General features: G+C 39.8%; 1 long non-coding RNA gene across 1 annotated transcript; it reads left to right on the forward strand.

Annotated features, from left to right (window-relative positions):
• The first annotated feature begins 10,547 nt into the window (after window positions 1-10,547).
• LOC132425542 (uncharacterized) lies at window positions 10,548-14,871 on the forward strand. Its single transcript, XR_009519454.1, has 3 exons — window positions 10,548-10,642; window positions 14,138-14,210; window positions 14,417-14,871. It is a non-coding gene; the product is annotated as an uncharacterized lncRNA (long non-coding RNA).
• The last annotated feature ends 325 nt before the right edge of the window (window positions 14,872-15,196 follow it).

A 15,196-nucleotide genomic window follows, 5' to 3' on the forward strand; every position in this document is an offset into this window, starting at 1 on the left:
CTTTTAGTTTTATTGATCTTTGCTATCATTTCCTTCATTTCTTTTTCATTTATTTCTGATCTGATTTTTATGATTTCTTTCCTTCTGCTAACTTTGGGGGTTTTTTGTTCTTCTTTCTCTAATTGCTTTAGGTGCAAGGTTAGGTTTTTTATTCAAGATGTTTCCTGTTTCTTAAGGTAGGATTGCATTGCTATAAACTTCCCTCTTAAAACTGCTTTGGCTGCATCCCATAGGTTTTGGGTCATCGTGTCTCCATTGTCAATTTTTTCCAGGTATTTTTTGATTTCCTCTTTGATTTCTTCAGTGGTCATTTTGTTATTAAATAGTGTATTGTTTAGCCTCCATGTGTTTGTATTTTTTTTACAGATCTTTTCCTGTAATTGATTTCTAGTCTCATAGCATTGTGGTCAGAAAAGATACTTCGTACAATTTCAATTTTCTTAAATTTATCAAGGCTTGATTTGTGACCCAAGATATGATCTATCCTGGAGAATGTTCCATGAGCACTTGAGAAAAATGTGTATTCTGTTGTTTTTGGATGGAATGACCTATAAATATCAATTAAGTGCATCTTGTTTAACGTATCATTTAAAGCTTGTGTGTCCTTATTTATTTTCATTTTGGATGATCTTTCCATTGGTGAAAGTGGGGTGTTAAAGTCCCCTACTGAATGAATGTGTTACTGTCGATTTCCCCTTTTATGGCTGTTAGTATTTGCCTTATGTATTGATGTGCTCCTATGTTGGGTGCATAAATAGTTACAATTGTTATATCTTCTTCTTGGATTGATCCCTTGATCATTATATAGTGTCCTTCTTTGTCTCTTGCAATAATCTTTATTTTAAAGTCTACTTGTCTGATATGAGAATTGCTACTCCAGCTTTCTTTTGATTTTCATTTGCATGGAATATCTTCTTCCATCCCCTCACTTTCAGTCTGTATGTGTCCCTAGGTCTGAAGTGGGTCTCTTATAGGCAGCATATATATGGGTCTTGTTTTTGTATCCATTCAGCCAGTCTATGTCTTTTGGTGGGAGCATTTAATCCATTTACATTTAAGGTAATTATCGATATGTATCTTTCTATTCCCATTTTCTTAATTGTTTTGGGTTTGTTATTGTAGGTCTTTTCTTTCCGTTGTGTTTCATGCCTAGAGAAGTTCCTTTAGCATTTGTTGTAAAGCTGGTTTGGTGGTGCTGAACTCTCTCAGCTTTTGCTTGTCTGTTAATGTTTTAATTTCTCCATCAAATTTGAATGAGATCTTTGCTGGGTAGAGTAATCTTGGTTGTAGGTTTTTCTCCTTCATCACTTTAAATATCTCCTGCCACTGCCTTCTGGCTTGCAGAGTTTCTGCTGAAAGATCAGCTGTTAACCTTCTGGGGATTCCCTTGTGTGTTGTTTGTTGTTTTTCCCTTGCTGCTTTTAATATGTTTTCTTTGTATTTAATTTTTGATAGTTTGATTAATATGTGTCTTGGCATATTTCTCCTTGGATTTATCCTGTATGGTACTCTCTGTGCTTTCCAGACTTGATTAACTACTTTCTTTCCCGTATTAGGGAAGTTTTCAACTATAATCTCTTCAAATATTTTCTCAGTCCCTTTCTTTTCCTTTTCTGCTTCTGGGACCCCTATAATTCGAATGTTGGTGTGTTTAATGTTGCCCCAGAGGTCTCTGAGTCTGTCCTCAGTTGTTTTCATTCTTTTTTCTACTCTGCAGTAGTTATTTCCACTATTTTATCTTCCAGGTCACTTCTCCATTCTTCTGCCTCAGTTATTCTGCTATTGATCCCATCTAGAGTATTTTTATTTTCATTTATTGTGTTGTTCATCATTTCTTGTTTCCTCTTTAGTTCTTCTAGGTCCTTGTTGAATTTTTCTTGAATTTTCTCTGTTCTGTTTCCAAGATTGTGAATCATCTTTACTGTCATTATTCTGAATTCCTTTTTAGGCAAACTGCCTATTTCCTCTTCATTTGTTAGGTCTGGTGGGGTTTTACCTTGCTCCTTCATCTGCTATGTGTTTTTCTGTCTTCTCATTTTGTTTATCTTACTGTGTTTGGGGTCTCCTTTCTGCAGGCTGCAGGTTCGTAGTTCCTGTTGTTTTTGTTGTCTGTCCCCAGTGGCTAAGGTTGGTTCAGTGGGTTGTGTAGGCTTCCTGGTGGAGGGAACTAGTGCCTGTGTTCTGGTGGATGAGGCTGGATCTTGTCTTTCTGGTGGGCAGGTCCACGTCTCTTGGTGTGTTTTGGGGTGTCTGTGGCCTTATTATGATTTTAGGCAGCCTCTCTGCTAATGGATGGGGCTGCGTTCCTGGCTTGCTAGTTGTTTGGTATAGAGTGTCTAGCACTGTAGATTGCTGGTCGTTGAGTGAAGCTGTGTCTTGGTTTTGAGATGAAGATCTCTGGGAGATTTTCGCCATTTGACATTACGTGGAGCTGAGAGGTCTCTTTTGGACCAGTGTCCTGAAGTTGGCTCTCCCACCTCAGAGGCACAGCACTGACTCCTGGCTGCAGCACCAAGAACCTTTCATCCACCCAGCTCAGAATGAAAGGGAGAAATAGTAGAAAGAAAGAAAGAGGATAAAATAAAATAAGATAAAATATAAAGTTATTAAAATAAAAAATAATTAAGAAAAAATAGTTTTTAAGTAAGAAACAAAAAACAGACGGACAGAACCCTAGGACAAATGGTGAAAGCAAAGCTGTACAGACAAAATCTCACAGAGAAGAATGCACATACACACTCACAAAAAGAGGAAAAGGGGAAAAAAATAATATATCTTGTTCTCAAAGTCCACCTCCTCAATTTGGGATGATTCGTTGTGTATTCAGGTATTCCACAGATGCAGGGTACATCAAATTGATTGTGGAGATTTAATCCACTGCTCCTGAGGCTGCTGGGAGAGATTTCCCTTTCTCTTCTTTGTTCTCACAGCTCCCGGGGCTCAGCTTTGGATTTGGCTCCGCTTCTGCATGTAGGTCGCTGGAGGGTGTCTCTTCTTAGCTCAGACAGGACGGGGTTAAAGGAACTGCTGATTCAGGGGCACCAGCTCACTCAGGCCAGGGGGAGGGAGGGGTAGAGATGTGGGGCGAGCCTGCAGTGGCAGAGGCCAGTGACATTGCACCAGCCTGAGGCCCACCATGCGTTCTCCCAGGGAAGCTGTCCCTGGATCCCGGGACCCTGGCAGTGGCGGGTTGCACAGGCTCCCCGGAAGGGAGGTGTGGACAGTGACCTGTGCTCGCACACAGGCTTCTTGGTGGCGGCAGCAGCAGCCTTAGCGTCTCCTGCCTGTCTCTGGGGTCCACGCTGTTAGCTGTGGCTCGCGCCCGTCTCTGGAGCTCCTTTAAGCAGCGTCCTTAATCCCCTCTCCTCGTGCACCAGGAAACAAAGAAGGAAGAAAAAGTCTCTTGACTCTTCGGCAGCTCCAGACTTTTCCCAGACTCCCTCCCGGTTAGCCGTGGTGCACTAACCCCTGCAGGCTGTGCTCACACTGGCAGTCCTCTCCCCATGCACTCTGGACGGAAGCCTGAGCCTCAGCTCCCAGCCCCACCGGCCCCGGCTGTTGAGCAGACAAGCCTCTCGGGCTGGTGAGTGCCTGTCGGCACTGATCCTCTATGCGGGAATCTCCCCGCTTTGCACTCTGCACCCCTGTTGCTGTGCTCGGCTCCGAAGCTCGCCCCCTCCACCACCCACAGTCTCTGCCCACGAAGGGGCTTCCTAGTGTGTGGAAACTTTTCCTCCTTCACAGCTCCCTCCCACTGGTGCAGGTCCCTTCGCTATTCATTTGTCTCTGTTTTCTTTTGCCCTACCCAGGTATGTGGGGAGTTTCTTGCCTTTTGGGAGGTCTGAGGTCTTCTGCCAATGTTCAGTAGGTGTTCTGTAGGAGCTGTTCCACGTGTAGATGTATTTCTGGTGTATCTGTGGGGAGGAAGGTGATCTCCACATCTTACTCTTCCGCCATCTTCCTCCTCCCCCCAAAATGTTATCATTATATTGGTCATTCTGTTACACATGTTCTATCCCATCTTCTTTCTATATCCAGATACCAATAATTCAGCAGGGCCCAACTCATTTGCTTCCTTCTTTGTAAATGCTTCCCACAACTGGAAATAACTCCCACCCGAAAATTCAACAGTGTTTTTCTGTCCCCCTGTTTTGTACATTTTGGCTTATCAAGTGTATCTCTCCTAGACCATAAGCTCCTAAGAGTAGAACTACTTCTAGTGAGCAATGCATTCCTCAGAGAAAATCCTCCAGCGCCAATAACTCAATGTTCTTGCCAATAGCAGGAATACAATAAATGTTTGCTTGCTTAATGTAGAAATGAATAATCATAGCTAACTCTTTTTGGAGGAGTGGACCCATGCTATTTCATGGAAGTGTGACTTTTATTTTTTCTTAAGAAATTGGACAACAAAGACCCTGAAGTTTCAAGTGGTTAAGTAACTTGTATAAGGTCACACATTGAATGTCAAGACTAGACTCTCAAAATCATACTTCTAACATAGACCTCTCCTTGAGCTCCAGTTCCATATATTCAACTGCCTTCTCTACATTTCCACTTGAGTGGTATATTTGGTATAGACTATCATGGACTCATATCAAGACTACTGATTTTGTTTAATAACTGGTTCCTTTACCCTATACTTTTATTCAACTTGTCTTACATTTATCTTTCTAAATCACCACCTGTAATATTGCCACCATCCTGTTCCTATATTTTCAGTGGCTACTATGAAAATAAACCCCATCTTCTCTCTCTGGCAACCAACAAATTGGTCTCAGCTGTGTCTCCAATAAATTTCTCCAAATACTCCCCAACTTGTAGCCTCCATACCAAACAAACTAGTCTCTTCATTGCATTTGAATATACCATGTGTATTTTTGCCTTTTTTCAGGAATTATATACAAGGTTCTACTTCAGTGGAACACACTTCTTATTCTGATCCACTTCTTAGAACCTAAAGTGATTGTACAATTTATCTTCCAAACGGGAACCCTTTGGTGGGGTTGGGGTGAGGCAGGTAGGAAGAGAAGTGATTACTCAGGGACTGTCTCAGGTAAACAAGCATGTATAATTAACCTATTAATATCTATGTATATTTTCATATCTATATCAAATGATATCTATATCTATATCAAATCTCACCTTTCCAGAAAAGTTTTTAGACTCCCTGGGCTTAAGTAATCATTTTCCCTTTTTAGAGCACTTTGCACATACACGTTGGAACCCAAAGATGAAGACCTGAATCCCAGCTCCTCTACTTATTAACTGTGTGGTCAGGAGCAGGCCACTTAAACTCTTTGGATTTCTGTCCTCATTTGTAGGACTACTGTCTTCATTTCTTTTCCTCCCTGCAGTAGGATGATACATCCACATCCTTTGCCTTGTGACTTTGCATTCCTTGCCACTGTGGGTGGAACACACTTCCTCTTCCCACTGATGTTGGCCTTGGCCATGTGACTTGATTTGGCTGATGGAAGGTTAAGAGACATGACGTGAGCAGATACTTTAAGCATGCTTCCATGGTTCTATTTGCCTTCCTTTGTGCTCCTATGATCCACTCTGTGAATAACATGCCCCAAGAAGCTATAGCTTTATCCTGGGCCTCAGAATGAAGACAAATGAATGAAGCTGAACCAAACCTAAATGGAAGACTGCAGTCAAGAGTAACCCACTCAAAGCCAGGCAAGCCCACATGAGATCAGAGAAACAAAAACAACCCACAGATCAAATGTCAAGAGAAAAAATGCTTGAGGTTATAAGCCATTGACATTTGAGGATTGTCACATAGCGTGGTTTCAGCCAAAACTGAATAACATAACCATCTTACATACTTTTATAAAATAATATATTTATGTGAAGACGATTTTAGAAATTGAAAATTACAGTTCAAATGTTATTTATGACCACTACTCCTCAGTATTATGAATTATTTTATATATATACTTCTCATCTCCACATTCTAAACTGTAAAATATTAGAGATAAGACCATTTTATATAAAAATAAAATAATTATATAATTATTTCATATATTTGCCAAGGTACCCTGCACAGGGCCTAACATGTCAAGCGTACAGGGAAGTGTTATGTGGCTACTGTTTCTGCTCCTCCTCCTAAGTATGTTTGTTCGTGTCTTTGTTTTTGCTCTTTTTTTTTTTCTTTTTTTTGCGGTACGTGGGCCTCTCACTGTTGTGGCCTCTCCCGTTGTGGCACACAGGCTCCGGATGTGCAGGCTCAGCGGCCATGGCTCATGGGCCCAGCCGCTCCGCAGCATGTGGGATCTTCCCAGACCGGGGCACGAACCCATGTCCCCTGCATCGGCAGGTGGACTCTCAACCACTGCGCCACCAGCGAAGCCCTGTTTTTGCTCTTTTAGATCTTTATTTTTTTTTTATTTTCACAAAGCAGTATAAGATATGAAAAGGGTAGATTATCAAACCAAACAGGTGGATTTGAGACCTGCCTCAATGGCACCTTGGGCAAGTTGCTTAAACCCTCAAAGCTTTAACTTCTTTGTTTATAAACCAAATAATAATAGTAGTAGTAGTAGTAGTAGTAGTAGTAGTAGTACATTTCTAAATTAAAATTACAATAAATAATTTAACACAGTGATTGTCACATCTTAAAGCACCAAGTAAATAGTAGTTTTTATTATATCATCCGTATATACTCCTTTCTCCTCTCCAGAAATTTCAAAGCAGAATTCTCAGACAATCCTACATTCTCTAGACAAGTGTAATTCTCTTTATTCTAGACAGACAGACACATAGACACACACTCCTAGAACTCACAAGATTTTCCATAATTAGGTGGGGGAAGGGTGACAGGAAAAAGACATCTTGAAAGTCCTGTTCTCTCTTTGCTCTGTGGACTTGTTCCTGATATTTCCAATGCCCTGAAATAATTCACATTTCTATTTACCTAACTAGTGCTTAATCAATCTTCTGAGTTCAAAATTGAAAATATCTTCTGAGTTCTGCTTAGAGGACTCTGCCGAGTCTAGGTTAGGCACCTCTCTTATAAAAGAGCATCTCTTTTTGTTTTTTGCGGTACGCGGGCCTCTCACTGTTGTGGCCTCTCCCATTGCAGAGCACAGGCTCCGGGGCCGTGGCTCACAGGCCCAGCTGTTCCGCGGCATGTGGGATCCTCCCGGACTGGGGCATGAGCCCGTGTCCCCTGCATCGGCAGGCGGACTCCCAACCACTGCGCCACCAGGGAAGCCCAGAGCATCTCTCTTATAAAATCCTGGTAGAGGGCCCTTAAACAAGGAATTGATATTGCTTTTTTTTTAAATTTAATTAATTTATCTATTTCTGGCTCTGTTGGATCTTTGTTGCTGAGTACGGGCTTTCTCTAGTTGCAGCGAGGGGCGGGGCTGCTCTTCGTTGCGGTGCGCGTGCTTCTTATTGCGGTGGCTTCTCTTGTTGCAGAGCACGGGCTCTACGCATGCGGGCCTCAGTAGTTGCAGCATGCAGGTTCAGTAGTTGTGGCTCAAGGGCTCCAGAGAAAAGGCTCAGTAGTTGTGGCACATGGGCTTAGTTGCTCCGTGGCATGTGGGATCTTCCTGGACCAGGGAATTGAACCCATGCCCCTGCATTGGCAGGCAGATTCTGCCAATTGAGCCACCAGGGAAGTCCAAAATTGTTTTTTGACTTGTTAGTCTTCCCAACTGTACTATAAGGTCTTTGAGGGCACAGGCCATGTCATTCCTTTTCACCAGCATCTTGCACAGTCTTGACACATGCTAAGTGCTTAAAGACATGAGGTAAAAGAAAAAATGGAAGAAAGGAAGGGTGGAAAGGATGAAAAGAGAGAGACAGAGGCAAGAAAGAAAGGAGGAAAGAAATAAAAGGTTATTTTTATTTTCATTCTTCCCTGAATGTTCAAAGAACAAGACAGTTACTACAGCATCATTAAAACTCATTTCCACCCAAATCTACATTTTGCATCAAATCCCATGTCAGTGTGTTCTCTTCCTCTCATCAGAGTAATAGGGTGTTTTTAAAATGTCAACTCAGCATAAAACCTATTTGGGGCAAAATGGACTCCAGGGAGATTGAAATTCCCATTCTTCTCCTCCTGGTTCTCCTTCTGCTTCCTGTTCATTTTAGCAAAAAGCTGTGATCTGTTAAAAAAAAAAAAAAAAGTTTGCGGCGGGGCGCCTCTAGCAAGAGACACATATAGAACATGTGTCCCATCTGCTTTTTAATATTAAGTACAGGAAATTTTCAGCTTTATTCATTTAAAATACTTACTTGTGCTTCACATTTATGGCTAGGTATTAGAGATGAGAAGCCCAGATCTGGTTAGTAATGGGGGAAAAAGATTAGAAATAGAGCCATAGAAAAAGAAAGATGATCCAATGGAAAGTAGAAATAGAAGTCATCGTCTTAGAGTAATGTTTGTTCAGAGCTCTTCAGCTGTTTTAATCCTAAACTCTAAATGCTCCCTCTGAGCATGAACAGGAGAACAATCTAAATGATTTTCAGGTATGTGCTGGTACTGAGGAGTGGGACTGGAGTGATATCCCTCTGGAATTTGATGAAATCAAGTTGAAATTAAGATATGGTTAACAAATCAGCAATTCACATTTTTGGCTAAGGGGATGTTAATCAATAACATAAAGTAACAGGCTTCACTGTTCTTAATTTGACAAGTATTAGATAAGACTTCTCTGTGCTGCCTTTCTATTCTAATTTTTTAAATAAGCATCTTCAAAACTGATTCAAAGAAAAAGGAGTAGCAAAAACAGTTGGGGAAAAAAGGAAGAACTCAGCAATTTTAATTGTCCACATGGGTCATAAAAATGGAATTTTCTAAGGGACAGCTATCCAGTGCATTGGCCACAAAATACACAGATATCCCTAGTGATGCTATGTCAACGTACATTAACTTTTGCTGTATAGGTGGACTCAGTTCTCTTCACATACTTACTTCTCTGGTGTGTGCCTGGTAAACAGAAGTCTCTCAACAAATGTTAGTAAATGAATAAACACAAGATTGAATTAGTGATCTGCTTATTTATCATTAGGGCCAGGGCTGTTGCTGAATCCACAATTTGTACTCATAGTTGATTCCTCTGATAGAAGTAAAACTTAATGAAGACAGCCTCACAGAGGAGGAGAGGCAGTTCCTGCCTGCTACCTGACAAGCTAAGCCACTTGTCTAAACCAATTCTGCAGCAACAAGTGCCCAGTGGACGGAGAAGACAGACGTACAGATGGCTGCCTGGATGCATCACGGGACGGAATTGCCACTACAGCCCATTGTTACATTTATTGCTGACAGTGTAATTAATTGGCTGACTCCTTGTTTTTCAATTGGTCACCCTCAATGGACAGCTGCACTGGGGGTTGTACTAATCGTGCCTGGGATGAGAGTATGCTCCGTGGGTGGGCCCAGCTCTGCAGCAGGGGCTTTGTGACGTCAACCCTGGACTGCTGTACAGAAGCGCGCGCTTCACTCTCCCAGGGCCCTGAACAGGCGTCCTCATGCCCAGGAAACACAGCATTTTTTTTTCTGAGTGTTCCTCTTTCTGAAGTATGATACAATGGAAACAAAACAAAACACTTCTTAGTTTCCTTTCCCAGTAAGAATTTCTTAAATATAGACTGAAATATCAGCTTTAATAATCACTGTAGAAAAAGATTACAGTAACTTCGTTAGATTTTATCCAAATTATCAAGTAAAAAGAGAAGCTAGAGTTCATGTGGAGGCATCAAAAAGCTCTTTTAACTCATCTCTGTGTCCAGCAATCATGTATATATTTTGATTTTTATACTGTGGAAAATGATCTTTATTTTGTGTACAGTATGATGAGGATTAAATAACACTCACAGGATATTTTCATCAAAGAATTCTAAGGGAATTTTTACAGTGAGAAAGCCTCATATATCAAGCACAGGTTCATCAGGTAACAACACAAGACTGGAGTCATGGCTCAGGCAACAATCTTTCCACTGGTCTCCTGCCCCTCTTTCTTCACCTGTAAAATGAGTCATTGCACTTCAGTGACCTTACTTCCACTTGACTAACTTCCGGAAAGTCATGTGGCAGCTCTGTTCCCTAGGGTTTAATCTGTAAAATCAGAGAACTGAACTCAGTGAATCTCTAACATTCTGTGACCTTACCTGGATATTGCGGCAAATAGAAATTTCAATATATTCCACAAATTAATAAAAATATGTGCATATACATTATAAGGGCATGCATTAACTAAAAATGCAAGTAATTCTTGACTTCTTTTTTAATCACAAATATCAATGTCCATGATTTGACAGCTTGCTTATGAAAAAGTCCCTTACATGTTCCTTTTTCTGGTTTGCTAATTTTCCATTCTGTATTCCAAGGCAGGCCAATAATTGCAATGAAATCAGGTTAAACATTGATCTTCCACCCTGACATTGCATTAACTTTTCTAACAAACATCTTCACTGTGTCAACCAGCACTGTGTTTACATATTGAGCCCAGCAACCAATTGTCTTGCTTCTTTTAGATGCTTTTGAATTCTGGAAGGAATCTTCTCTGAAAGACTAGAATCGTGCATCTGCCGTGCCTTTCAATTTTGTATTTCGGATTAACTGCTCCTTTTCCTCCACGTTCTGAAGGCCTTCTAAGACATTTCCTTCCCAGTTCATCTGGTAAGTGCCTGCTCCGGCTGTTACTCTTTAGTGAATTCATGTCTTTTCTCCTATGTTTCTTGTGCCACTCTTGTTATCTGGAGTCAGGATTCTGAGCTCTGACCTCCCTCCTTGTCCTGCTGCCCAGGAGAATTGAAGGCAGACCCTCAGACCTCTAATATTCTAGATTTTTGAAGATCCAGCTTTGGCTGGGATGAGGCCAGGATTGGGGTGGAAATAAGCACTGAATTTTTTTTTTTTATTTACAGCCTTCTGAAAATTAACTATTTCTGTTCAGATTCACGGGCTGAGTAAAAGTATTAACCAGTAAATGTGCCAAAAGAGCCCTGATCAAACACTCTATTTTTAATGCTGTGAAGAATACATGCTTAGGGAATACTTTTCCTAGCAAACTGAGCCAATGCTGCTTGCTTCACTAGAACTACAGGCGAAAGATGATTACCAGAGAGGCTGGGGAGAAATTGCCCCATGATGTGAAGCAAAGCCTTCATTCATGAATGATTTCTTGTCTCTGAATGTGGAAAAAAATTGATCATAAAGTGTGGGTCTGGGATTCTAAAGGATATTTAATACCTCATTCCTGGAGATATGGTCTGAAATTTAAAGTCTGTAATCACTGGTCAGGTGAGAAAAGATGCTCCAAGATTCCCCTTATTTTAATATTTATTTATTAATTTATTTATTTGGCTGCACCATGTCCTGGTTGCAACATGTGGGATCTTTGTTGCCGTGTGCAGGATCTTTTAGTTGCAGCATGAGGGATTCCTTAGTTGCAGCATGCAGGATCTTTTAGTTGCAGCATGCGGGCTCTTAGTTGCAGCATGCAATGTCTAGTTCCCCGACCAGGGATCGAACCTGGGCCCCCTGCATTGGAGTGCATAGTCTCAACCACTGGACCACCAGGGAAGTCCCTTTCCTTATTTTAACAAAAGTATCTAAGAGTATCTGCCAATATCATGGATCTCTGGGAAAACATCCTATCCAGACCCACAGAATCAGATAAACCAACCACAAATCAAAATAGCTATAATGAAAAATTCATTAGACTAACTCTCACCACTTGCCAAGAGGGTATTTACACCAGGCACTGTACTAAGTGCTTAACATATCTCGTGTGATCCTCATAAAGCTATATCATGTACACATGGATATTCCTATTTTATGGACAGGAAAGAAAGTCTCCGATGGACTAAGTAACTTCTCCACAGTCACACATCTACCACACTTACCAGGATTAAGCCCAAATCTGCACAACTCCACAAGTTCCTAGCCATTCTATGCTCCTGCAGAATAGCCACGCCAGTGGAGAGCAGGGGAGAATAGGGGTGCAGACACAATGACAGCCTTATCATAGCATCCCATATAGGCAGAGGTTCCTTATTCCAAGTGAGCTTTGCTCCTGCCCTCATAGCACCTTGCATAGACTTATGTCAATTCTTTCAACTCATGGTATTGCCGTTTATAGTTTGGGGGCTGGAGAGAGAGAAAAATGAAAGAATGGATTTCTAAATATTGGCTCTCTCATTTTATTAGGTTGCCTTGAACAAGTTACTGAATCTCATCCTAATATTTTAACTACAAATGGGAATAAAACTACTCCTCAGTGTGTGCTTATAAAAAGATAATAAAATCAAAGGACTTTAGACTAATCCCTTTGCATGTGTAGGCACTTTTTTAATGACCCCCTTCTTACATTTCAATCTTGCCCAATATCCCATGACCTCTTCAGAGCAGGGACCATAGGGTATCCACATGCATGTCTCCAGATAAAATGCTTAGCACATAGTTGGTGCTCAGTGACTTAAAATGATTGGTATATATTGAGAATTAGTTTGTTTGCAACTCTAAGAGCTGTTGTAAAACTTTAGGTTTTAGTGTATATATTTGTTGATTTTTAAAAAATGCATTCTTCACATTCTCCCTTATATATTATGGTCAGTCTCTTGGGCTCTCTAGAAGAGAGCATTTTCCAGCTTTCTTTGAGTCTTAAGTCAAGAGAATTAGAACACCCCATAAAAATAACACAGGCATCTCTGACAAAGGACCTGCTTCTGCCAATAGGTTGATTTTGCATTTCACAACTAATTTCACATATCAGTTTATACTAAATCATTTATTCATCCATTCATTCACTAAACACCCATCCATTGCTGTCTATATTATCCTAGTGATAACAATGTAAATAGGACTAATCTCTGCCCTGAAAATGTTTATAGTTTAGTGATATGAAACACATATGAACAAATCATTTAAAATTGAGTATGGTAATTTCCACAACATATATGAAAAAAGGATTATGAGAGAAAAGGGCACATGGTGACACCTTCAAACTTCGTTTCACTTCTGTTACTGAAAGTTACTTTTTCATCCCAGAATTACATTTCTATTCTTCCCCCTGCCTCCATATTTTTCAGTAAACTTTTGATAATTTTCTTTTTAAAATAACTTATATGTAAGGATTTTTTCCCTTCTTTTTGTGCTTTTTCTCTTTAAATAACATAGAAAATTTGGCTTTTATCAAGTATCACTAAACTCTTCTATTTCTTTGCACATTAGGTATGCAACTGCACTGTGAAGAGATGCTTTCCAAAATTTTGTCTCCTTTACTTTCAAATACCTAAAATGAAAAAAAATCTGTATCCTGTATGAGGATATTTTATTTAACTAGGATACATATATTAGCCAAGTATTTATCTTAAATTCCCTTTGCCATCGTCAGCCTAATATGTTTACTTCTATACCAGACTTTGTTTACCAAGTTCACACCCTGGTCAACTATTTCCCTCATATATATTTATATATCAACTGCTGTATAGAAACCTACCCCAAAACTTAGGGACTTAACAGTCTCTCACCATTCTGTGAGTAGGTTGGACACAGTTGGATGGTTTATCCACATGACATCAACTAGGGCTATAGTCATATGGGGGCTTGAATGGGCTATAATATGCAAGGTTGCTCCCTCACATGGCTGGCAGCTGTTGCTAGCTTTTGGCTGAGAACTGCTGGCAAGTAGGTCTCTTAAGTTTTCCTCCATATGACCTCTCAATGTGTCTGGTTTCTGAAAGGGAGTACCCTAAGTGTGAACATTTCAAGGGTAGAGAAGCAGAAACTGATGGTCTCTCAATGCCTCCTTTTCTGCACTCTGTTGATCAAAAGCCATCCCAGATTCAAGGGGTGGAGAAATAAATGCTCCTCTTAACATGATATGCGGTTCATGGAGAGGAGGGAGTGGTTGGTCATTTTAAGATTGACTATTATATCTATATACTAGTTAGCTTCTAGTATTTTCTGTAAAAATGATTCCCTTCTCCATTTTCCTTCTGTACATTTTCCTTCTATATGTGATAATTTAAAATCAGTGATCTCTTTCTCTGTACTAACCTAAACATATAGTTGATTGTGTTTGTTTTATGTCTTTGATGAATATATTATGTTTTATATTTAGAATTCTAAGCTCTAACTCCCTCTTTATCTTCTGCTCTGGAATTAAAGAGAAGCCTTCAGACCTGAAATATACCAAAGGCTGCAATGGGGTGGTATGGGAAGTGGATGGTGAGATTTTCTTGTAAGTATTACTTTTCTTTTTCAGTTCATATATTTTGAATTCTTAAAAAAATAGATATAAAATGCTTTATTACATTTCTATTATAGTCTCAATTGTAAAAATAAATACCTAAACTCTAACAAATTTGACTAAGTAAAATATTACATAACATTAATGCACAGAAGGTGGGGAGAAGGAGTACATTCTGGACTTCCCTTCTCTTTAAGTTTTTTGAAAGAGAACACTGACTGAAAGTCTGGATGACCCAAGCATGGACTTCATTGGAGTAAACCAGTAAGCAAGATGTATAAAAAATGTTATCAAGATAATCAGATAAAATTATTAAAGAGGAAAGAAGATATTTTGTATCTCATTTGCATAGAGAAACATCTTAAATAAGCCCTCTGAAGCCTGAGAACCCCTAGGTGAGGAGAATATGCATTATTCCAGATCAGAACTAAAGATACAAGGAAGGAGGATGACCTCATGTGGCTTTCCTGTCTAGAGATATGTAAAAACAAATGTTACAACTATGAATTTGACATTAATCATGGGGAAATTTAACAAATGAAAACTACACATTACTGATGGATCTCTTTGTGAAACTTGATGGATTTCCATGCCATTTTTTCATTCACTGATCATACAGTAAGGATACTGGGTCATTAATTATAGGCATACACAAAAAGCAGTGTTTCTACTGTGTAAGTTCTTTCATGCTTTTTTTTTTTCTAATGGGTAAGTTATACCTGGATATTATTTAAATTGAAAATCTGTGGTAGTGTATTGAAGCAACATTATGTCTGTATGGTAGTTATAATTAGAATTTTGTTACAAGTGGACAAGAAGGAAATATACATTATCATTATATTTAGACATGCAACCTATACAATAAGAAAGACAGTGATGATGGTAACTACATACTGCTTAGCATTGATTTCTTATTTGCTGCAAGGAGGGAAATCCAGAGGGGACTTAGAGATGGAACCTGGGAGATAAGAAGCCCA

The sequence above is a fragment of the Delphinus delphis genome, chromosome 5 (genome assembly GCF_949987515.2).
Source record: "Delphinus delphis chromosome 5, mDelDel1.2, whole genome shotgun sequence".
NCBI lineage: Eukaryota > Metazoa > Chordata > Mammalia > Artiodactyla > Delphinidae > Delphinus > Delphinus delphis.